The 23,766-nt window shown below is 41.6% G+C and overlaps 1 protein-coding gene across 10 annotated transcripts in view; it reads left to right on the forward strand.

The window, feature by feature from the left end:
* Nucleotides 1-247: 247 nt before the first annotated feature.
* LOC135097175 (uncharacterized) overlaps nucleotides 248-23,766 on the forward strand; it is a 33,905-nt gene continuing 10,386 nt past the window's right edge. For 3 of the 10 annotated variants that reach the window (XR_010265433.1, XR_010265434.1, XM_063998944.1), the window contains exons 1-4: nucleotides 248-350; nucleotides 589-806; nucleotides 15,119-15,252; nucleotides 23,034-23,216. The gene's annotated coding sequence lies outside the window, so the exon portion shown is untranslated. Of the gene's footprint in view, nucleotides 367-588; nucleotides 807-4,502; nucleotides 4,548-5,378; nucleotides 5,583-15,118; nucleotides 15,253-23,033; nucleotides 23,217-23,766 lie in introns of those variants that run through there. The other 7 variants (XR_010265435.1, XM_063998945.1, XR_010265432.1 and 4 more) reach the window with 6 other exon arrangements.

The following is a 23,766-nucleotide window of genomic DNA, read 5'->3' on the forward strand; positions in this document are numbered from 1 at the left end:
TGCACAAAAGAAGATGGTAGTTGGAGTGTTTGGTAGTGTGTGTGTAGCAGTAGGTAGATTGGATTATCCATACCATTATTTACTTAAGGAGTACGTTTTGTGTCACTCTGAAAACTTTGGTGCTGGATGAATGAGAGCTCTTGTGTAAATAACATCTCGTGAATATTTTACCTTTAGAGATTTAGGGAGGGAGGGAGGGAGGGAGGGGAAGAGATGACGTAGGGAGGGAATGTAGGAGGACGTAAGAGAGGCAGGGAATGGGGACGGAGGAAGGAGGGAGGGACAGAGTGGAGGGAAGGCAGGAGTACCAGCCCTTCCTCCAATTCCTCTTCCTTCTATCCTTAAAATCAGTCAGCCAATCCTTCTGTCTATCTGTTGAGATTCTTACTTTTCAAAGCATTTCCCGTTTATTTTTAATGATATTTGAATGACCTTCTCAGGCTTGACGAGAATAGGTGTTTTGCGTCTGTTTCATGGTTCAATATATACTGCCATATGAATGTATGTATGTATGTATGTATGTATTGCATGTATGTATATCCTTTATCTGTAATCATACATTTACAGATAAACGTTCACCTTCCGCAGGTATGTCGTGGTGGAAGAGTTGGTAGCCCTGCACATGTCCATCCGAGAATTACGTCACAGGTGGGCACAAGCCGCAGTCATTCGCCGGCGCCTCCCTGCAGTCTCAGGTAGCAGCGGCGATGCGTAGTGCTGTTGCTTTGTACTGAGTGAGCGTGAAAGAACCCTCGTGACGATATATGGTGATGGACGTGTGGGCCTTTACGTTGTGGAAATAGAAGGTGAGATTTGTCTCGATTTCCACCATAGTATGAGTTAAATTGAGGTGAAGGAGTGAGGAGAACTATGCGGGTAGTTAGTAGGTAGGCTTGTTTGGTAACGTCTTGTCTGGACTCTTGAAGCTCTCTGGGAGTTGTATTTAATGTTAATGCTTTGTTGCTTATTAAACTTAATGATCCCAGAGGCAATATCGTACATGTGCAAGGTAGGTGTGATTGCAGGGAGTGGTGTCACGTTGGAAGTAGGGGGGCAGGAAGAAAAGCCACACGCACGCTCTCCAGCTGTATTTCACGAAGACGAGTAAACAACAATACATATAGGAAATATAGGCGGACAGGGGCATGAGAGGTCAGGCGCGCAACTGCTCTCTGGCTTCCCTGTTTCGGCAGGTTCGTAAATCACCTCGCACACCCTCGCTTCCCCACCTCCACGTGAATCCACTCATTACATACATACTTATCTAGCAATTACAACGTCACTGAGTACAAATCGGGCATAGTATTCTGGTCGTTACAGTGGGAAAACAATGGTGGTGGTGACTGTCGGAAGAGCTAAGTGACGAAACAGGCGGTAGCGGACAGGAGTGCCAACCTTTGCGATACATCTGTGCTCTGCTTCCATTTTCTATTTCGTATATTATATTTCAGTGTGTCTTAAACGATGTTCTGCCGTACCACTCACTACTGTATTTAGTCGTTTCATTCATTTTGTTGTTCAGAGTGAAAGAGATTGTAAAAATGTACTATTAAGGCATTATAATATTTAGCAGCGCTGAATCGTATTTCGGATATGTTGGCACCCTTAAATGTCGATGCAAATATAACACGTAGGTAATAAGACTAATGGAATTCTGCCATAAGTACTGCTTATTTGTTGTGTGAAGTGACAGAAGCACGTGCAAATCTTATTCTGAATCTCTACTTTCGAAATAAAAGATGCGTGTTCATGTTGATTAAAGTGGGAGAGAGGAAAGGAGGAGAAGGATAGAAGGATCTCGTCTCCTCGACTTTTAAAGCTCCCTCCCTCTGGCTCGTTAATTTGTGGTGTTTATTCGGTGTTTGTTCAGCTTAACTGTTCCATTGGCATTATCTATTAAGTAAGGAAGATACTATAGCAGTGGTGTAGTACTGATTGATCTGATGGTGGTTATCTATGCTAGTGGAGAACCACCTGCGCAGTAACTGTTCCCCCTAACAAGTCTCATTTTAGCGTAAATCAAATTATGTCACGATTGCGTTGTTGAAAAATGGATATCCGCACTCTCTTCGCCTCTTATTTTCCATTCCATTTCGACAGTACCTTTTGTAGAGGACGGTGATGTCTCGGGGTGTGTTGGCAGCGGTGCGCGTCGCCATCATGGCTGACGTCATCAAGTCTGCTGGGGAGAAAAATAATGCTGCTTCGTTGCTTTTTTTTTTTTTTCTGCTTACTGATTACTTATTATTTATGTGGAAATATAAATTATTTATGTGGAGAGAGAGAGAGAGAGCGCAGTAGATTACGGACGCATCATATTATTCTTTGGATTGTTTACTTTGCAGGTATGCGAGCATGCGTATTCTCTCTAACACTAGCCTTGCGAATGGTGATAAACATGGCCAGTTTTAATAATGGTGATGGTACATGCTTGCTTTCACTTCATCTTGAGCAATGAAAGGCGTGTTTATGTTGTGGAGTGTCTGGAGTGAGCAGGTCTGTGATACAGGCACTAAGGGAATGTGTGATGAGGCGGGAGAGCTTAGGGAAAGTTGTGCGTTGTCATGTCCAGCTGTGTACCTTCTGCATTACTGCCCACTCACTGTTATGTAGGTTAGGTTAGGATAAACTTGTATTAGGAGATAGGGAAATGTTAGGGGGCAGGATAATTTAGGCTAGGCTGAGCTTAATGTTCCTTAAGAGATAGGTTAGAATAGGCTAGGCTAAATTTATGTTAGAGTAAACATTTGAGGTCCCAAGGGTTAGGCTAGGCTAAATTCATGTTAAAAGGTAGGTTAGGTTAGATTACACTAAATCTATGTGAGGTCTCAAGCACTGGATCAGGGGGTAGTTTGAACATATCAACTACCCAGCGGTGACCTCCCTCAACGTTTCCCTGTGTCTCACAACACAGGGGGGACAGTCACAATTGACTTCCTTAACGCAATTCTACTTCATGCACCTAATACACTCGCATCCTTAATTCAGAATTTGTATATTAGTTTTGGTTAATCCTTCTGGCTCGTTTTCCTTGGGGATTGACACCTCATTGGACTTTTTTTATATATAAATTTAGTTGTCCTTAGTCATTGCCCCATTTACAGTAGAAAAAAAAAAGTGATCGGTTAAGACAGGCTAAAGTCACCATGTTGGAAGATAGGTTTGACTACATTAAGCTAAGCTTGTGTCAAGAGATAGATTATTAATGTTTGATTGTGATTGATTTGTGGGTTACGTTAGGTTAGCTTAAAACTGTCATAGGATACTTGTATTACTTATATTAGTATTTGATTTACCGTGTGGTTGACTTGAGACGCTGCAGCAAAGTCAGTGAATCAGCAACTCCCCCTAATCGTCCCCTGCGTGTGGACAGTTTGCATTATGGATCAGTTAGCATGACAAACACTTCACTTCCCTCCCCGTGATCAACTGGAGGCGAGGTGTTGCATCAAGGGAGGCAGTGAGTGGGCGTGCCATTCACTGCTTCATTTCCCAAAGCCATAACTTGAAATGCAAGACAGTTTAGCACAGGTAACAACAAGGGGACGCCATAGTAATGAACACGCTACATTTTCTTTCTATCACCGTCTCATGCTTACCATATCAGAGAGAGAGAGAGAGAGAGAGAGAGAGAGAGAGAGAGAGAGAGAGAGAGAGAGAGAGAGAGAGAGAGAGGTGTGTGTGTGTGTGTGTGTGTGTGCGTGCGCGCATTATCCTCAACTGTATCAAATATTCTGTTCAGTAATCCCCCGCCACACACTACAGCACACACAAACTCAATTTTCTTTTAATGGAGTGGAGTGAGAGTAAACAGTGAGGTGGAGCTTGTAACGTGGCCTTGCTGGGTAGTGGACAGTGGACATCCTGCCGAGTGGGGCTTGATGGGGTGTCTCTCTCTCTCTCTCTCTCTCTCTCTCTCTCTCTCTCTCTCTCTCTCTCTCTCTCTCTCTCTCTCTCTCTCTCTCTCTCATATTTATATTAGAAGAATCCAACTTTGGGAATGAGAATACTGTAATTCGTTTTTTTTTTTTTTCGTGTTTCTAGTATTTTATTTATGCGGATTTTACTTTAGTTAATTTAATGTCGCTTTGGTCATTTATTTGTGGAAATTTATTTTGTGGAAGTGTGAGGAAGAAGAACAAGCTTATTAATTTAAGAAGGATATTGAAAGCCAGTCATTCTTCCCCTTTCATGTGATTTTGATATACTTAATCCTTATAACGACTTGCTTATATTGAAGGTTCAGCCTTGCATCATAAGCTTGGGAAGATCAATTATGCAAAGGAGGGAGAGGAATATAATATTAGTTTGGATGCTAGCAGCGACTGATTGTCTTTACCTAATCCTTGTAATTTCAACACTTGGTGATGTTCATACTGGTATGATGTCTTCAATGAATCTTACAGGAGGTCAGAAGTGCTTGCAATGGGATATCACTAGGAAATCTTACAGTATTAAAGTGGTATATTTTTAATGCTTTCTCAAATACACTTGTTTTACAGAGAACAAGAATGGTGCCTCATATTTCTTGGAACACTTGCGTCAAGGTGAATACGATTAGTACCTTTCAGAGAAGAACAGGAAACAGGGAAAGTAGTTAGGAAGTTAAGTATAGTTTGGATGGTGTTGACAATAGTAGCTATACGTGATGCAGAAAGGCAGGACATTTTTTACGGATATGGTGATAATAGGGAATGGGAGAAATGAGGTCACGTGGGTCATTTAGGAAAGTGGAAAGTAGGTCAAATAAGACAAAGATTCTAGAAAACGGCAGACATTGAAAAAATGAAAACACTGGCTAGAGTATTCATCTGCTGCTGCTGCGGTACTAAAAAAAAAAAAATGAAAAGCAAAGTTAAGCTTGTTATCGTCACACCTCATGACACAAGAACAGAGGGCTCCAGGACGAGACCTTGTGTTTGTAAGAGTTAAGAAATATAAGTGATCCTCATAATCAATTCAGTGAGGGTCGTTAGTCTGCCAAAACATGCGAGAGTGAGCACCTGATTAGCCTTAGTAATACGATGATTGTAGAGCACATGTGGGGAGTCCTGGTGCACTAATTACCATGAGAGAGAGAGAAAGAGAGAGAGAGAGAGAGAGAGAGAGAGAGAGAGAGAGAGAGAGAGAGAGAGAGAGAGAGAGAGAGAGAGAGAGAGAGACCAAGCTGCTATTATTATACTCGGAAGCTTAAATTTCCTAGTGTTGAGGGGTACTGACCTTCTGTGATTGCCTTTTTAGCGTGCCTCAGCATCAGTGTTTGGTGGTCCCAGCCACCGGCAGTGTGTTGAGACTTAAAAGTGTCCATGTAACGGTAAATTATTTATGGGTCAATGTTTTTAAAAATTGTGTTTTTGATTTGCTTTTTATTCTCTTAGTTGAGGGGCGGGGAACACTTAATGGGTGGATGACCATCATCAGGACCGCCATTCCACCGCATTCATGGTCATCCTACCCGCGCTCATCCAGTCACGTCCCCATAGTGCAGCGCCCCTCATCTGTATGTATGCTGAAGAGACACGGAAAAATGAACACTCGTGTCTCTGTGAAATATTGTGCGCCATAAAGTCTCTTGTCCTCTACGGCTTTTTTTTTTTTTATTCCTTCCTATAATATTTATAGAAGAGTCCTCTTGCCACACATAAAACTGGGTATTCATGTATATTGTTACGGTAGGATCAGGAACGTGGAAATAAGGATACATAACTCTGTGTGAAGTGTTGTGCTGACTAAAGTAGTGTGTAGTGCCTCATCAGATAGCAAAACAGTGTTGGAATGCTTCAGGGAGATAAGGGGAGGGCGGGCGACAGGGATCCAGTATGCAGGAGGAGAGTATTGGGAACCGGAGCAAATGCAAACTTGTTATAGTCACCCTGGAGTGGATTCCAAGGAACGGCTGGTGGACTAAATAAAATTAATTCATACAAGACATAGCCATTGGGGTTTTTTTTCATGTTGGGAAGGATATTCACTACGATTACCGTAGACTGCAACACTTTTTTGTTTTTATCTTGCTACCAAAGCTGTCATTTGTTTACTGACTTACATAACACACTGTTGTTCAACTCTAGACTTTTAATTTTATTTATTTATTTTTTTTTATTTTGTCGCTATGATTAAGTGGTTAAATTACGATTTGTTATTAAGGTACAAATGTATATTTGTTACTTCATCACCTGAGTGTGGAGTACAGGTGCATCACGACACCTCCCCACCTGTCACAGTACTTAACACAGGCATGTCTTCCACTAACCATAAAAAAAATAAAATAATAATAAGTAAATAAATAAAGTGAATAAAAAAAGAAAAACGAACCAATTAATTGAAGCAGCCAGAGGCATTCGTGGAGACACAAGACACAGCGCAGTCTGACCCTGACCATTGTCACGCGAACAAAACTGGTGCATTTTTTACTTCAGTTTGAACTGCACCGAATGTGACATGTGGACAAGGACGGCCAGGGAGAACGTGTCCCCACTGAATCTGACTTGGATGAGGACGCACAACATTATCAAACATTTCTACGTCTTACCGCAACATTTCACAGGCTGTAGTAATAGTCATTGTAGTTTTCTAGGTCTTTATTGGGATTTTAATTATTATTTAGCAAGGATTCTGCATCATCCACAGGAAAAAGAAAAAAAAAACCTGAGCCAGACTAATTATATCAGTGTGGCCTTTGATAACAGGTCTGTGATTAAGCTTGTTCACTGCTTATGACACACAGCTTTGTATGATGAACTACTCTCTCATTTCCTTCCCTTCATTACATAATGGAAAAAAAAAATTCTTCTACTGTAATTTGCTGTCTTGTACATACGTATGTGATTATTAAAATTGTGTGCAGTACTTTGTGTTGCAGTTTAGCGCATTACAGTGAAAAAAAAAAAAAATTTTATCTATTTTCTTTATCGTAGATGCCTGTTATAATTACATACAGTGCTTTTTAGTGTCATAAACTGCAGCATTAACACAGTAAAATAGCCAAAGAAAACTCTCATAACTCACAAACACGAAGCAGCATGTACACACACGTTCCCCTTGCTCGTGCCGTGTCTGTGTGTGCATGTGATGGCGCGATGCATCTCCCACCAACCTGGACGCCACAGCCTCCTTATTTTTCATTACTGGCGCGTAGAGTGCGGGATAACTCACAGCTTGCAGGGGGAAATTGATGGCACCTGTATACAAGGTGGAAGATTATTTATACGCGTGGTGTATTGACAGAGAATTTGTAGGTGGCGTGTTTAGTAGGTAGGAGAGAGAGAGAGAGAGAGAGAGAGAGAGAGAGAGAGAGAGAGAGAGAGAGAGAGAGAGAGAGAGAGAGAGAGAGAGAGAGAGAGAGATTAAATGAATGATACTTTGACACAACTACAAGATATGTTATCATTACCGCAGAGAGAGAGAGAGAGAGATTATCATTACCGCAGAGAGAGAGAGAGAGAGAGAGAGAGAGAGAGAGAGAGAGAGAGAGAGAGAGAGAGAGACTAATTTACATCATACTAAATGGAACGAATAATTTTCAGTATTCATAAACGTTGGTTGTTTTAGGAATAATTTCGTTGGCCAGTGGTTGTTATGTTTTGAGTTAATTCCCTCACCGTCAGTCACGTTCGCGCCAGTGCTCCACTCAGCACACTTGTCCCTCTGTGCGTCCCCGGGGCGACAGTTGTTGGGTAGAGGGACGTGAGAAGACACGGGATTTCTCTTGCACGTTGAAAGCTTGGCTGATTGCAAGGACGGGGGATGGTAACGTGAACTTGAATATTGCTTGTCCAGTAAATGGCATTAAATCTTACGTTCATTGTTCTTTGTGTCGTAATAAAAACATAGATATATATTTCTATAAAAGTAAACAAAAAAAATCTTATGAATAGTAACAATAAAACAAAATTCTAATGACAAAAGAAAAAAAAATGAAAATAACTGTCCTATGAAGGGTAATTGAAGACTTAGTTAATTTTCATACGAATAATAACGAACACTTAAACATTTTGTACTATGAAAGAAAAAGTCAAACTGGAAATTCATTGGCCTTTTGTTAATACGTCAAGTAAATTGGCCGGTTAATGAAAAAAGATCAAGACAAAATACTTGAGCTCGATACTGGATTGCACTTGACGTGTCCATTATTTACCTGTGTTGCTCCTCTAATGAATATAAATCTCCAGGTAAAATAATATAACCATTTCTATGCCGTACATGTCAGAGAGAGAGAGAGAGAGAGAGAGAGAGAGAGAGAGAGAGAGAGAGAGAGAGAGAGAGAGAGAAGTAAAAAATGTAAATGAAAACGGCACATAAATGAAAGAAATATGAGTTAGAAGCAGGTATCAATCTTAAAAAGGAACAAAAGAAAAGAAGGGAGAAAGGGAAGAACAGAAGCATGGAATAAGGAATATTGATAAAAGTAAGACACAAGGCGAGCGAGCGAAGGGAGCCTGAAAAACAAACAAATAAGGACATCAAGACAAACACGGGGAACAAATAAAAAGTTACGTTAAAATCAGTGAGCGAAAGAAACACACACACACACACACACACACACACACACACACACACACACACACACACACACACACACACACACACACACACACACACACACACACACACACACACACACACACACACACACACACACACACACACACACACACACACACACACACACACACACACACACACACACACATGAAAAGGACGTGGATGAATGGACGAAAAGAGGAGAATGTGCAGGAAAAAAGGCTGAAAGGGGAGGAGGAGCACGAAAAGAAGACGAAGAAGTAGAAAAAGAGAAGAGAATTTATGAATAAACAAAGGAGAGACAAAATAAATAAGAGGAAAAAAAAAGACGAGAAGAGAGGTAAGGGGGAGGGAGGGGGCTGAGGTAGGAGAAGGAAAGAGACGAGGAGGAGGAGGAGGAGGAGGAGGGCCATAAGGGTGTTTAGTGGTAGTCATCTGCAGTAACTTAACTAATAAGGATAATACACCTTTGCGTAGTTGAGTGGAACGGACTCGGTAATCATGTTGGTAGTGCTGGGACATTAGGGAGCTTTAAGAGAAGATCAGACGGGTTTATGGATGGGGATGATATGTGGAAATAGGTGGGTATATTTCACACAGGGACTGCCACGTGTAAGCCTGGTCGCTTCTTGCAGCTTCCCTTATTTCTTATGTTCTAATGACTCACTGACTGTCTCTGATTCTGCGTCGTCATTTTGCACTTAACACACCTTTGTTATTTTTCCCCCACCCGACCCAAAATAACAAAGAAATATTCAGTTTTGCCTCGATAATGCATCACGTCTTATTTCTTTATCGGAATACGTGTTAGACTGATAAATCTTAAAATATTTAAGTGTTGTAACATTGACTACATTGGCGGCTGCAGAACTACAGACAGACATGAAGACGGAGAGAGAGGAGAAAAGCGACAAGGAAACAAGAAGAACTAGAATGAAAAGTCACTTTGAGTAAAATAAAGATGAAAGGAGACGAAACTGTAAGATGAGAATGGAAAGAAGGCGATGATACACAGTACGTTCATTGTCAGTGTTAAACCTGCATTCATACTCTCTCTCATCATAACATTCTGAATGTTTCCTTTGAAGGCAACAGGCAAAGGTAATGGATTCCCGACAGGTGGGGAGTGGGTACATGCACGCTTCACGCTGCCCGTATCAGGGGAGCAAATAATTTGATGCTCTGGTGATAAGGACCTCGGGTCAGGTTATACAGGCCTGAGACCATCAAGGCCTCAGGGTGTTTGGGCCACAGGTCACTTGGTAGCCAACCACTTGATCCACAACATGTTTCTACATTCAGATGTCTTGACTGCTCATCCACCCACCTACTCACTCAATCACGTACACTCATCCACTCAACCACATCCGCACCCAACCACTCAACCACATCTGCACTCAACCATCCAGCCGTCCATTAATGGCGTCCAGGAAGCTGTCGCCCCTGATGGCGAGCCACGGGACGAGGATCATATAGGCCAGGGGCGCCACAACAGTGAGGAAGGGGCGTAGCCACCGCCTGCTGCCCTTCGCTGCCCCACCACGCCGCCCGTGGGTGGGCAGGGGCACCTCGGGTACCCCCGCCTCTGACACACCACGGTGGCGAGGCGCGGCAGTGCATTCTGGGAAGGCAGGCAGGTTCCAGTGTGGAGAAAGCAGGCTGGTGTCCTGCTGCTTGGCCCACTCAGCAGGGCAGGTAGCACCAACAGCAGCAGTACCAACGCTGTCCTGCTTCCACCAGTGAGGACCTTCGGGCAGCCGCATCTTCTTTATCACAGGCCGAATGCCCTCCACGATGCGCAGGGCACGGGGACTGAGGAGGTCGTCCTTGCTAGTCCACGCTCCGGGGCGTCGCCACTTCGTCGCGGTCTGAGGCTTTATGAAACCGTTGATTTTTATGGCCACTTCTTTCAGCTAGAGGTGCGAAAATGCGATAAGATAGTTTGATGTACTTTCAGTTTGCAAGGAAGGGAGGAAGAGGGAGGGAGGATAAAGCGGAGAAAAAGTGAGAATCTATTATCCTTCCTTCCTTCCTTCATTCATTCATTCATTCCGCTCTTCTTTCTTTCACAAATCCCGTTTTTTATTCTTTTTTTTTTTTTTTCCTTCGTAGACTTATCTCTATTTTTTTGTTTGTAAGCTGTCACCTCTCTTTCCTTCCGTATTTTTCCCCTTCCTGTCACTACAACTAGTTTATTCCTTTGAATTGGTCGTAATTTCCTCTTTCCTTTTACGTTTTCTTCTTCAATTCTTCTTCTTTTTTTCTTTATCCTGCTCATTGTTTTTCCTTCCCTTCTTATTCCTTTCATTGTTCTTCGTAATTATCTTCCCTCGTGTCGTTTGCCCGTTTCTTCTTCTGTGTGTGTGTGTGCGTGTGTGAGTAATTCTTCTTCTTCATCATGCCTGTTTTCCACCATCTCCTTGACTCTTTCCTTCACTCTCATCTTCAAAGCTCATCGTGTCTTCTTTACGTGTGCTGCTTATTCCCCGCCATCTCTTCCTCGCAGTTATTTTCTCGTCTCCCTCGCCGCGACAACACACAGCCCTCTAATTTAGATCTATGAAGGGAAACAAGCAGCTCAGGACATCAAGAGGTTCATGGTCTATATCACAGTCTGCTTTAATTGGGACTTAATGATTGGTATTCACAGAGAGAGAGAGAGAGAGAGAGAGAGAGGGAGGGAGAGGAGACTGTAAGAATATATATATATATATATATATATATATATATATATATATATATATATATATATATATATATATATATATATATATATATATATATATATATATATATATATATATATATATATATATATATATATATATATATATATATATATATATATATATATATATATATATACCAGGATAACATGAAAAGCACAACGGGAAAAAGTGGAAAAAAAGAAAAAGAATGAACAGTGGAATATATGGAGACACAAGCAAACAAGAAAAAAATACGTAAGTCTATCCTATCTAAAAACACTGCAATTTCGTTTTCTTTTGCTAATATTTACTGCTAAGCTAAACTAATTCTGAACTGAATAGCAGGAAAATATGAAAGGACGGCAATATGAAGCGACGCTGAAAGAAAACGGAACAGTTATAAAATAAGGGGGACTGAAATATAAGCTTTCCTGGGAGAGAATAAAGAGGACAAGTCACCAACAAGGATTATAAATGAAGGAGATTAGTGGAGACTTTCGTTCTGTTGGAAAATACTAGATGATGACGGTGAAGAGGAGGATGAAGAGGAAGAGGAGGAGGAAGAGGAGGAGGAGGAATACTAATAAAAAAAACTATTATTTTAAACTAAGATGGAATATCATTTAGTTTCCTCCACCTTTGCCCGCATCTATCACACTTCCACCACCACCACTTCTCCTCCTCCTCCTCCTCCCTAGCCTTCTCGTTGCTTCCACAGCCCACTCCTTCAACTTTCCCTAGTAAACACTATCTCCTGCTCCTTAATTAGCTTTCCCGTCACCCATTTCCCCTCTCATCACCTGCCTCCTCCTCCATTTCCTCTCCATTTACTCTCCCTTAACTTCCCTCTCTTCCCTCCTTTCTTTCCGTCCCTTCACGCCTCCCGCCCACGTCCTCCCCTTATGATCTCTCTTGTTTACTCTCTCTCTCTCTCTCTCTCTCTCTCTCTCTCTCTCTCTCTCTCTCTCTCTCTCTCTCGGCCGCATGATAGGAAAATGCCTGAAAGTTGATTATGTTACGTGTTTCCCGGTTGAGGAGGAGGAGGAGGAGGAGGAGGAGGAGGAGGAGGAGGAGGAAGAAGAGGAGGAGGAGGAAGAGGGGAGGAGCTGGAGAAAAAGAAGAAGAAGAAGAAAAAAGTACTTTTTTCTTTTCTTCTTATTTCTTCCTTTCGTTTCTCCTCCTCCTCCTCCTCCTCCTCCTCCTCCTCCTCCTCCTCCTCCTCCTCCTCCTCCTCCTACTTTTCCTATTACAACTTCCTGACTTCCCCTCTCTCCATTTTGCTTCCATGAAGTGAAGAATCCTTACCAGAGAGAGAGAGAGAGAGAGAGTGAGAGAGAGAGAGAGAGAGAGAGAGGCTTATGTCCTTACTTAAGTCTCTCAGCTATACACTGTACTGATGGGGCGCCAATTATTTTGTGCCTGTAGGCCACTGAACGAAGCTAACTTTTATGATTCAAACGGCACTTCTGGTTTCGCGTCTTTCGTTGTTGGGAATATTTACATGATGGTTGATAGCGTGGTACATGCAGCGTTGATTTAATGTTTATTTTGTAGGATTTGTCAGTTCATCACAAGGGACTGAGTTTGGCTGTGCGTAGGATAATCTCTAACAAAAGTCTGTGTAGCTAATGACACACGGAGCACCGTTGGGTTTTAAAATGTCGTTTCTCAAAGGGATGTGGGACATATTATATAAATTCCTCTCTCTCTCTCTCTCTCTCTCTCTCTCTCTCTCTCTCTCTCTCTCTCTCTCTCTCTCTCTCTCTCTCTCTCTCTCCAACTTTCGCCCTCTATCATAATACTAAAATAACTGCTGTGTCCTGTCTAATATTTTTTTTCAGCTTGTAAATCAAAATCAGAGTCTCAGTATCTTACAAGGTCACAGTGTATGCTGTGACACACGAGACTTGCATCAAAGATGAACAGATCAAGTTATATTTCCGGTAAATGTACACACGTCAGTTTATGAAATGTTTTTTGTAAGATAGTGTGTTCTAAACTTAACGAAAGACAGAACATTATTATAAAATGGTGAAATGTTGTTCATCGTTGTGAAATACGAGATGAAAATAATAATTGTTGCATTTTTATGATGACAAATGTATTAGTCAGTGTGTGTGTTTTTATCCCTAACATAATTTGAAACGACTATTCGTCTTGCTATATTTTCCGAAGTGTTTGAAACTGCTGTTTGTCTAGTCATATTTTTCGTAGTGTTTCAAACTGCTATTCATCATACCATCTTTCCTTCGCCTGCATGGAATTTTCAACGATATTTTCATTTATATTTCACAAAGTTTCCCTTCATGCACAAATTTTCTATTACCCTCATTCCAATCTTCCACATTAATTTTTTATCTTCTTACGATTTAGTCTCTTGTTATGAAGCAAAATATCACTTAGCTGAAGGAAATTGTTGGGCTTTTGCAACGAGGAGCATCACACTGCCTCCCCTCCAACCTCTCTCTCTCTCTCTCTCTCTCTCACTCTCTCACAGTTTTCCACCAAGGGCAATTTATTCACTGCCACCTGCAACCTCCTTTTCTCTCCGAATTCTCCTTCAGCACTTCTTCCATTTCTCTCACTCCGCGCCGCTATCTTCCCTTCCCTCCCGCAGACTGTTCCCCATTCAACTCAAAATCCCTTCTTCACTTCACCAGCTCATGTGTAATGGGGGGATGAGGGAGGAGGAGGAAGAAGAGAAGAAAAAATGGTTGTTATAATATTGTTTTCATTGACGTGGGTTGCAGTATGTTATTTTTTTATTATTTTCTCACTTTTCTTTTTACTTACCTGTCTTTTTACCTTCCGCGTCACAAAAACTGCATTATCGCTATACATCGGCCGTGTTTAGCTTCATTCACTCTCTGCAGTCTCCTAGTTTCCCTGGTTTTGCCTCCCTTCTTTACTTTCTTGAGCCTTTCTCCTTTTCTCTTTGTGCCTGTTCCACTGCCGTTTCTATCCTGCTCCCTTTCACTTTAGCTGTCTTCGAATTTAATAACTCCTTTGACCCTTCTCTTTTCATGCGCCTTGTTTCTCCTCCTCTTCTTCCTCTTTCTCCTCTTACTCTTTTTTTCTTATTAAATTGTTCTCTCTCTCTTGGTGTCCATGAACCACTTTATAATTTATGTTGTTTTAATTTCATAGGAAAATATTGTGAGTTACAACACAATTTATGTGAAGGATGGGAAGGGGGAAGAGGGGAGAGTGATGGCTGCGGCTGGAGTAATGAAAAGAAGAGGAAGACGAAGAGAAGGTGCTGGAAAGAGAAAAACAAAAAATGCCTCAGTGATTTTTTACTAATCTAAGTGTTGTGTCAGTAAATAAGTGTGTGTGTGTGTGTGTGTGTGTGTGTGTGTGTGTGTGTTAGAGGGTGTTGCATATCGACTCTTTACATATATATCTTTATGTCTCTCTCGTTTGTCTCTTACCTGCGTGTCTTTCGATAAGGTTTTTTCAAAATTTCCTTTCAAGTTATGGAGCATCCGTATCTCTTTGACTTATTTCTCATTCTTTTCATCCTATCATCTCCCTTTCCACAGCGCGTTTGCAATCTCTACCCCCCTTCTCTCTCTCTCTCTCTCTCTCTCTCTCTCTCTCTCTCTCTCTCTCTCTCTCTCTCTCTCTCTCTGTCTCTGTCTCTGTCTCTGTCTCTGTTTTTCTGTCTCTCTCTCTCTCTGACTTCAATCACTTTTTTTTAACTCTCCTGTCCATTTCATAGCATACCACCAAAGCAAGAGAGAGAGAGAGAGAGAGAGAGAGAGAGAGAGAGAGAGAGAGAGGAGAATGGAGTATGAGTCTTGAAGGCTGAGATAGAAGTGGTAAAAGAGAGGTCATCTGCAGTTTGCATTCCATCATCTCTCCCTTTTTCCTTTTCCGCTTCCCAGCCTTCTGCCTCCCTCTCACAGTACGGTGGCTATGCATGGAACCATCAGCTACACAACGTGGTACTGACTTGCGACTCGTGTGTGGCGTATCAGCGTCTTCTGTGGCGAGGCACTCCAGGTCTGGCCTTGTTTTGGTATGTTTCGTATTTGTTACCTTCATCTTTATTAACTATATTTTGATTTACCATTGTTCTCGTTTTAAAAAGTTATGCACTCTCTCTTTCTCTCTCTCTCTCTCCCTCCCTCTCTCTCTCTCTCTCTCTCTCTCTCTCTCTCTGGGAATCATAGGGGGAGAAAAATGGTCGATGAGAGAAATCCAGTAAATTTGATGTTAATGATAATGATGCGGTGATATTATAATGACGTAATGGAGGAGGATGAGACGTGATAGGACCAGCAATGAGTAGGGTATGATTATACTGGTGATTATAAGTGACAGATAGGACGATAGGAGTTGTGACAGGAAACAGATGAGGGGAAAGTGAGGGATGGTGATGGGCGCTGACGGGGGTGGGGGTGATAAGTGGGGCTAGATTTGAAAGCAGTGATGCATGTGATGGCGCAGCGAGAGAGGAATGGTGGAGAATGGCAATGGTGGTGAAGGAGATAGTGAGGAGTGTGCTTCATGGTGAGAGATGGTGACGGTTGTAGTGGTTATAAGACGGTGATGAGAGTGATGAGTGTTGAAGGTGATGGTGATGAGATAGTGAAAACACACACACACACACACACACACACAGGCGATTGGTTCTTTCACACAGATCATTATCGTTGTTTTCGAAATCTGGAATTAAAGAAGAAGATTGGTTTGCAGGAAGAGGAAGAGGAAATAGAGGAATAGAGCGAAGGTTTGTCCTCTAGGGAAGATGAATGAGATGGAAACAAATGAGAGAGAGAGAGAGAGAGAGAGAGAGAGAGAGAGAGAGAGAGAGAGAGAGAGAGAGAGAGAGAGAGAGAGAGAGAGAGAGAGAGAGAGAAAGACACAGACAGAAATAATTAAGTAAACACAAGACAAAACAATGAGAATAAAAGGATGAAAACGTTCAGGACAAAACAGGAAACTTTTGTAATTGGAAATGCCAAGAAGAAAAGACAGTAATTGTAACTCCTGCGCAAGTTAAGTTTACGTACAAGATGGCGACGGGAAAAAAAAAAAAAAAAAAGAACGATATGAAAACAGGAGATGTACGAATGTGGGAAATAAATAAAAAAAATCTGAACGAATGAAGAGCAGTCAAAAAAAAAAAAAAAAAAATGTGAAATTCGATACTGAAAGACGAAATTGTAGGTGGTGCCGTGACGCAAAATTGGACAACAGAAAAACAAAGATAAATTTATAGTCAAAGGAAGTGACAGAATGAGACGCTAAAGACAAAACAGGGAGCGAGGATTAGAGGACGCTTGTAACTTTGGTGAATTGGAGTAAGAGAGGAAGCAGTGAGGCGAAAGTGAGGGGAATGAGGGGAGAGGAGAGCAAGGCAGCCATTAATCTACAGACAATAGAAGCGTCGCGGCCTTGGATTAATTACAGTTGTCCTCTGTGTGTGGCTGACGGTCCACTTAGAGCAGGGGTGTCAAACACGCGGCCCGCGGGCCGCATGCGGCCCGCCACACTACTATGTGCGGCCCGCGGCACGTCTCATATTTCAGTCTTACAGTTGGTCTTTTTACAGGAATGATTAAGCCAGCCAGCCCTTTGCATTTTAAAGTCATTATATAAAGATATAAAGATACTATTATATTTTTTGGGCGGTGATGTTCCTCTGTGGTATAGTAACTCCCAACCTCGTCAAGTGTGTGTGTGTGTGTGTGTGTGTGTGTGTGTGTGTGTGTGTGTGTGTGTGTGTGTGTGTGTCCGGCTCGCCGCCACCCGCCAACATTCTCTCTCTCTCTCTCTCTCTCTCTCTCTCTCTCTCTCTCTCTGTGTGTGTGTGTGTGTGTGTGTGTTATTGTTAAAAGTATTTTTCTTAATTAAAGTAAGTGATTGCAAACACAATGTCACCAGCAGGAACTTTACCATCTGCTTCAAGTTTTCTATCGTGTTTTGTAGTGAATGAATTATTCTCATATATTTTTACGTAAATCATGTGACCATCTCGTCTCGTCGACTGCGTTCCAAAGCCAGTGACTATAGGTGACGAGAATACACGTAGTCGTACGGGCCCTGCTCCGTAATATACATGTATTAGACGTGACCATAACTCGTCATTCCTCCGTCTCACCGAGAATCGGCCTTTGACTTCAGTCCTGCTTTGTCCTTCGAGAGCGTCACAGCGACAGATTTTGGTGTGACTCTTACTGCATATCATCTCATCATGATTTCCAAGAAGCGAACAGTTACTGAAGAACATCGTGTGATGCAGGAAAAGTGGAAAATATCTTACTTTTTTGCTGAAGTGAATGGAAAACCAACTTGTTTGATTTGCAACCAAATTATAGCGGTGTCAAAAGAATATAACATTTGGCGACATTACACAAGCACTCATGCTTCAAAGTATGATGTGTATAGTGGAAAACTTCGTGAAGAAAAAGTAAAGACGCTAGAACAGTCTCTCAAAAGGCAGCAGTCAGTGTATCAGCGTGTTCATGAAGCCAGTGACACTGCAGTACGGGCAAGTTATAGGATTGCACGGGAAATAGCTGTGTCATCGAAACCATTTTCAGAAGGGGACTTTATAAAGAAATGCATGATGATGGCCGCAGAAGATATTTGCCCTGAAAAACGTAGATCATTTGCAAACATAAGCCTTTCAAGAAATACAGTTGCAGAAAGAGTAAATGAACTGTCAGAAAATCTTAATAGTCAGCTCAAAGAAAAAGTTGCTAAATTTGTAGCATTTTCTGTAGCAATCGATGAAAGTACAGACATTACTGACATAGCTCAACTAGCAGTGTTCATACGTGGTGTTGATGAAAATATGCAGGTAACTGAAGAATTTGTGGAATTAGTACCAATGAAAGGAACAACAACAGGGGATGATATATTTGTGAGTTTGACTGGTGCACTTGATAGGATAGGTGTTGACTGGAAGAAAACTGTGAGTCTGACAACAGATGGAGCATCTCAAATGGTTGGTAGAAAGGCTGGCGTGACAGCAAAGTTAAAGGAAAAACTACTCACCCTGAATTCAGACCATCAAATTCACAGTGTTCATTGCATAATTCACAGGGAAGTGCTTTGCAGTAAAATATTAAAGATGGATCACGTTATGGATGTTGTTGTCAAGGCAGTAAACTTTATACGAGCGCGAGGTCTGAACCACAGACAGTTCAACTGCCTATTGGAGGAAACTCACTCTCACGGTCTGCCTTATCACACTGATGTTCGTTGGTTAAGCCGGGGAATTGTGCTGAAGCGCTTTTATGAATTAAGAAGTGGAATACAAAGTTTCATGCATAACAAAGGAAGAAATGTCCAGGAACTGAAAGACTATGATTGGCTTCAAGATTTAGCCTTCATGGTAGATATGACAGAACACTTGAATTTGCTCAATACAAGACTGCAAGGTCGCAATAAATTGGTGACAGACATGCATGAGTCCATTCGTGCTTTTGAGGTGAAGCTCAAACTTTTTGAACGTCAACTAGCAGCGAATAATGCTGCACACTTTCCTACACTGAAATCATTGCAAAGCACACCTGAGTTTCGTGGAATTATCAGCAGAGAAAAGTACTGCAACATGATTTCCAAGTTACTGAACGAATTTGGAGAAAGATTTGCAGACTTAAAGAACCTTGAGAGTGATTTCTCGATCTTTCGAAATCCTTTCGCTGCAAATCCTGATGAGACACCAGAGGATATTCAGTTAGAACTAATTGATCTTCAGTGCGATTCTGCGTTGAAGGAAAAGTTCTCAAGTGTTGATATTGGTACATTCTATCAATATGTTGGGCCAAGATATCCTCGAATCAAATGTTTGGCATCAAAGATTATGTCAATGTTCGGCAGTACCTATGTCTGTGAGCAACTCTTCTCACTGATGAACTTGAACAAGTCTGGACTCAGGTCTCGGCTCACTAATGAACACCTCAACTCAACACTGAAAGTAGCCATTGCTCAGTCTCTGGCGCCAAACATAGACGAACTTGTACAGACCAAGAGGTGCCAAGTTTCTGGGAGCAGCACGACCAGGAATTAAGGTAAATGATGCTTCCTTTTCTTTACTGGTTTATCTTTTGGTTACGTGTGTGCAAACGCGAGTGAAGGTAGAATATATTATTATTATTATTATTATTATTATTATTATTATTATTATTATTATTATTATTATTATTATATTACCTATTATTATTATTATTATTATTATTATTATTATTATTATTATTATTATTATTATTATATAATTACCTATTATTATTATTATTATTATTATTATTATTGTTATTATTATTATTATTATTATTATTATTATTATTATTATTATTATTATTATTAATATTATTATGGTCATACGTGATTATCTGGCCCGCACATTGAATGTGAAGGTGAAATCTGGCCCCTTGGGATAAATGAGTTTGACACCCCTGACTTAGAGTGCGTGTGTGTGTGTGAGTGAGAGAGAGAGAGACAGAGAGCTGGTATACATAAATCCACATAATCCATACGGGCTGCAATAATCTCATCGTCTTAACTTCCAACATCCTTCCTGCTTTATGACTGAAGGAAGGCGAGTGAAAGGAGGGAAGGGAAGGGGAGGGAGGCCTTACATGAACATCTCATTTTCAAGAAACAACAAAGGGAAAGAAAGATTGAAATAACCCCGAAATTGCCTTTGAAAGAGAGAGAGAGAGAGAGAGAGAGAGAGAGAGAGAGAGAGAGAGAGAGAGAGAGAGAGAGAGAGAGAGAGAGAGAGAGAGTATGTGTGTGTGTGTGTTTGTGTGTGTGTGTGTTTGTGTGTGTGTGTGTGTGTCCAGCATAAACCAACTCGGTTCAACAATAACACGAAGAAAACTTGTGTCATTTGGGTGGAAACTAAATTATGTCCAGAAACGAGGCGTCTGTCCTGCTCTTTCTGTGCAGTTCCCCTTCTGCATGCGGGCGGTGGAAAGCCTTTCCTCCTTCAAGGTATTTCCACTCATGAGTATAAAGTTAATAGCTTGTAGTTTGAGGGCAGAAGCCACCCTCCTGAATTTTAGCCATAGGACTTTTATTGAAACATTTGTTCAAAGGGTAATCCACCGTGGCATTATTATTGTTTTTTTACTGGTTATGAAACATGTCCAGTATAGAAACAGCTGTGTTCCGTCTGTCTGTATGTCTGTTTTCTAATAGTGTGCCTCCATAGTGTTCGCAGTCATGCAATATAACTGAACAGGAAGACCATCTTACTGCATACCAGAGGGTGGATGAAAAGTGTATTCCCTGAATGTATCAATGGAGGGTAAATAATGTACAGACCTTTATACATTGAAGATTAAAGGAATACAGAAACAGGTGTCTGCCTCGCAAATGTGGAGCGTTGTCTGATGGAACAGGTTAAGTTAAGACTGAAGTGAGGTGGCAATGTTCTGATGAAAGGGCAACAGAACACTCATTATTGTTGTTTTAGCAGTAGAAAACCGACAACAGAGCAACAGTTTTGATTAACATGTATGTCTTAGGTTAGTTAAGGTTAAGTTACATTAGATTAGCTCAACAGAAACAACTTTCAAAAATAGACAAGTATTTGGAATCCACTCCACAGATGGGATATTACACGCCTCTTAGCAAACTGTAATTAGATTCTTTCTCGTTCACCTTTGAAATGCTGATTTTCTGAGGCTATTGTTGGTTACCTAGCAGTGAATTAAGCAGCAGTAGCAGTTCTTATCTCTTTTCTCTTTCTGATACAAAAAATCCACACAGTTTCTCTACACTGCATGGGACTTCATTTTTTTTCTGATAGCCTTGGGACATTGGATATGGGAGCTTTCATCTCTACTACTACTACTACTACTACTACTACTACTACTACTACTTTTCTAACTAATCTTTCTCCCCTTACCACTCTTCGTTCCCTTCTCCCTCCCTTCCTTGTCCTCTTCCTCGTCCTCTCCTTAAGCAGTCTTATCGTCCGTGTCGTCCTCTTCGTCTTCGCCTCCTCCACGCGGTGCATGCCTTCCCAATATCAGTCACAGCGCTGACCTCGATAATTAATGGCCACGGTCGCTTCATCCATCACCCACACCACCACCGCAATCCCTTTATATTAATGGCTGTGTTACTCGCTATCACTTTAGACATTTACCATGATCATGAATCTGTCATTTAGAGGAATATTCGTGCTTTTGTGTGTATATGCAGGGCGACTAGGAATTATCATGGTGCTGGTGTTATTTTCTCGTGTGTGTGTGTGTGTGTGTGTGTGTGTGTGTGTGTGTGTGTGACAGACGATTAAAAAGAGTAAATATAGGGTGTTGATACATTGTGGTAGCAGTATTAAGTTGTGGTGGTAGTGGTGGTGGTGATGGCGACAGTAGTGGTTAAAGATGTTATTGGCAATGATGCTAGGATTTGTGGTTGTGACTCCGTGTGTGTTGCCAATAGTGAATAACAAGGAGAAAGCATGAGAGGAGGATACTTAACAACAAACATAAGGAAAGGCAGAGAAATCAACGCTCGAGTATTTTTGAACGGAACTCCGGAGCTGTGTGACTGTGACTGCGTGCACCAATAAAGGGACATGCACGAGCAAGCACAGACAAGGTCACTTACACACACACACACACACACACACACACACACACACACACACACACACACACACACACACACACACACACACACACACACACACACGTATTGTAAATAAAAAAAAGTTCTTTTTCATGGCGTCGCAAGTTTCAGTCATATGCATGCTAACGAGTACATAAACCTTACTTGTTCCTCCCTCCTTGCCTCTCCCTTCGCATCCCTTTCTCCATCCTCGCCTTTTCTTTCACCTCTCCCCTTCTCTCGCTCTCCTTCTCCTACTCCAGAGCTTCTCGTCTTGGACCCTTCTCGTCTCGCAGCCCTTCCCCTCACCGCCTTCTAATTCTCATTATAACAGAAGCAAGTTTCACAGAAAGTCGCAGTTTCACTTCCAGTTTGTTTCTTGAGACTAAGAGTAACCTACACATTACCTTCCTTTGCACCTTCTCCTCTTTCTCCTCCTCCTTTTTCTTTTCCTTCTTTCCTCCCTCCCTCTCTTCTCTTTTTCTCGTATTACTTGCATTTTGAGCTTCTCTTTTCCTTGCTCTCCTTTCCTTACTGCTGAATTTTCCATACTTTTTGATCACTTGGAAGTAGTTGCGGGAATTAGAGCCAAGAGGAAGCGCATCTGAGAAGACGTGTGTGATAAGAGAAAGCAAAACGAACTCGTGGTGAGGGAAGAGAGATGAAAAAAATGCAAGACAAGTACGGAGAGGAGAAAGCGAGAGCCGGAAGAAGGGGAGAAGTTGATAACCTTTTGAGTTTCCTTTGATGCAGTGAGGGAAGTGAAGGATGATTTCATAGTAGGACGATGCAAGGTTATAATCAGCTGTTACTGTAAGAAATCAATGGGAATAATGCCTGTGAGAAAGGAAATTATGTGACTAGGAAGTAACTTAATCATCCCTCCCCCCCTCTCTCTCTCTCTAACCCTATGTCGTGTTTATGCCACTCGCTGTTCAATTACTATTTTTCAATAAGTGTGAGGGACGAGAAGGAAGGTGCATGACAGACAGTTTTGCTAATGTTTCCAGTCCTTCGCTCTCTTCCCCTCGCTGGCTTCTCTTTCTCACCCTCCCCTCTCACTCTCGCTCTTCTCCATTTCTTCCTGCTTCGTTTCTATCTAAATGAACTTGTTTCCTCATTATGGCAGCGCCCAGGGATATCAACTAATTTGGTTGGTTGATGTGTAATGAGCTTTTTGTTCGTGAGTGGTTAGCTGACGTACCGCTCCGCGACTTCCAGATTGGGCAGACACGCAGGCATAACTTGGTGCTGATTGGACGATAACGATAACGGCATTACTAACGGAAGAATATAGAGAGGAAAAATTTGAAGAGAAGATTAAACGGAAGGACGGGAAAAGCAGGAAGGTCCGAAAAACAAGTATAAAGTGCAGAGAGCAGAGAAGAGAACAGCAACAAAGAGGTGAGGAAAGAAAGAAGGAAGGAAGGAGGGAGGGACTGAGTGATTAGCTGAACGAGGGATTAAAAAAGAAAAAGTTGACTGATGTGATGCGAGTCGTTTGTTCCCTACTGACCTTCACAACCATTGACCTAATTAGAGACGCATCGTATGTCCGGATGTGGAGGAGAAAAGGAATTTGACTTTGTTAATTACTGTGATGTATATTTGTACACATTGTACATATACTTTTCTAACATGAGGTTATGCTTCACACACACACACAGGAAAAAAACGGAGCTTACTATCACTTAATGAATATAAACAAGGTGTAGGTTGTTTACATGTGATCCAGTGCTATGTATTGTATCTAAGCATATCATTGTTAAATTGTGTAATCTGACTAATATGTAGAATCTGTGCTTGGTGTTCGCTCTTTATATGGTTTAATCTTTCTACTTTACCTATCAGCACTGACAATTTCTCCCTGCTGAAGGTTAACCTGCATTCATCATGTTCCTAAAAAGGGTGACCTCTCCAATCCCACGAACTACCACTCTGAATCCTTCCTCAG

This window comes from Scylla paramamosain, unplaced genomic scaffold (genome assembly GCF_035594125.1).
Source record: "Scylla paramamosain isolate STU-SP2022 unplaced genomic scaffold, ASM3559412v1 Contig13, whole genome shotgun sequence".
NCBI classification, from domain to species: Eukaryota; Metazoa; Arthropoda; class Malacostraca; order Decapoda; family Portunidae; genus Scylla; species Scylla paramamosain.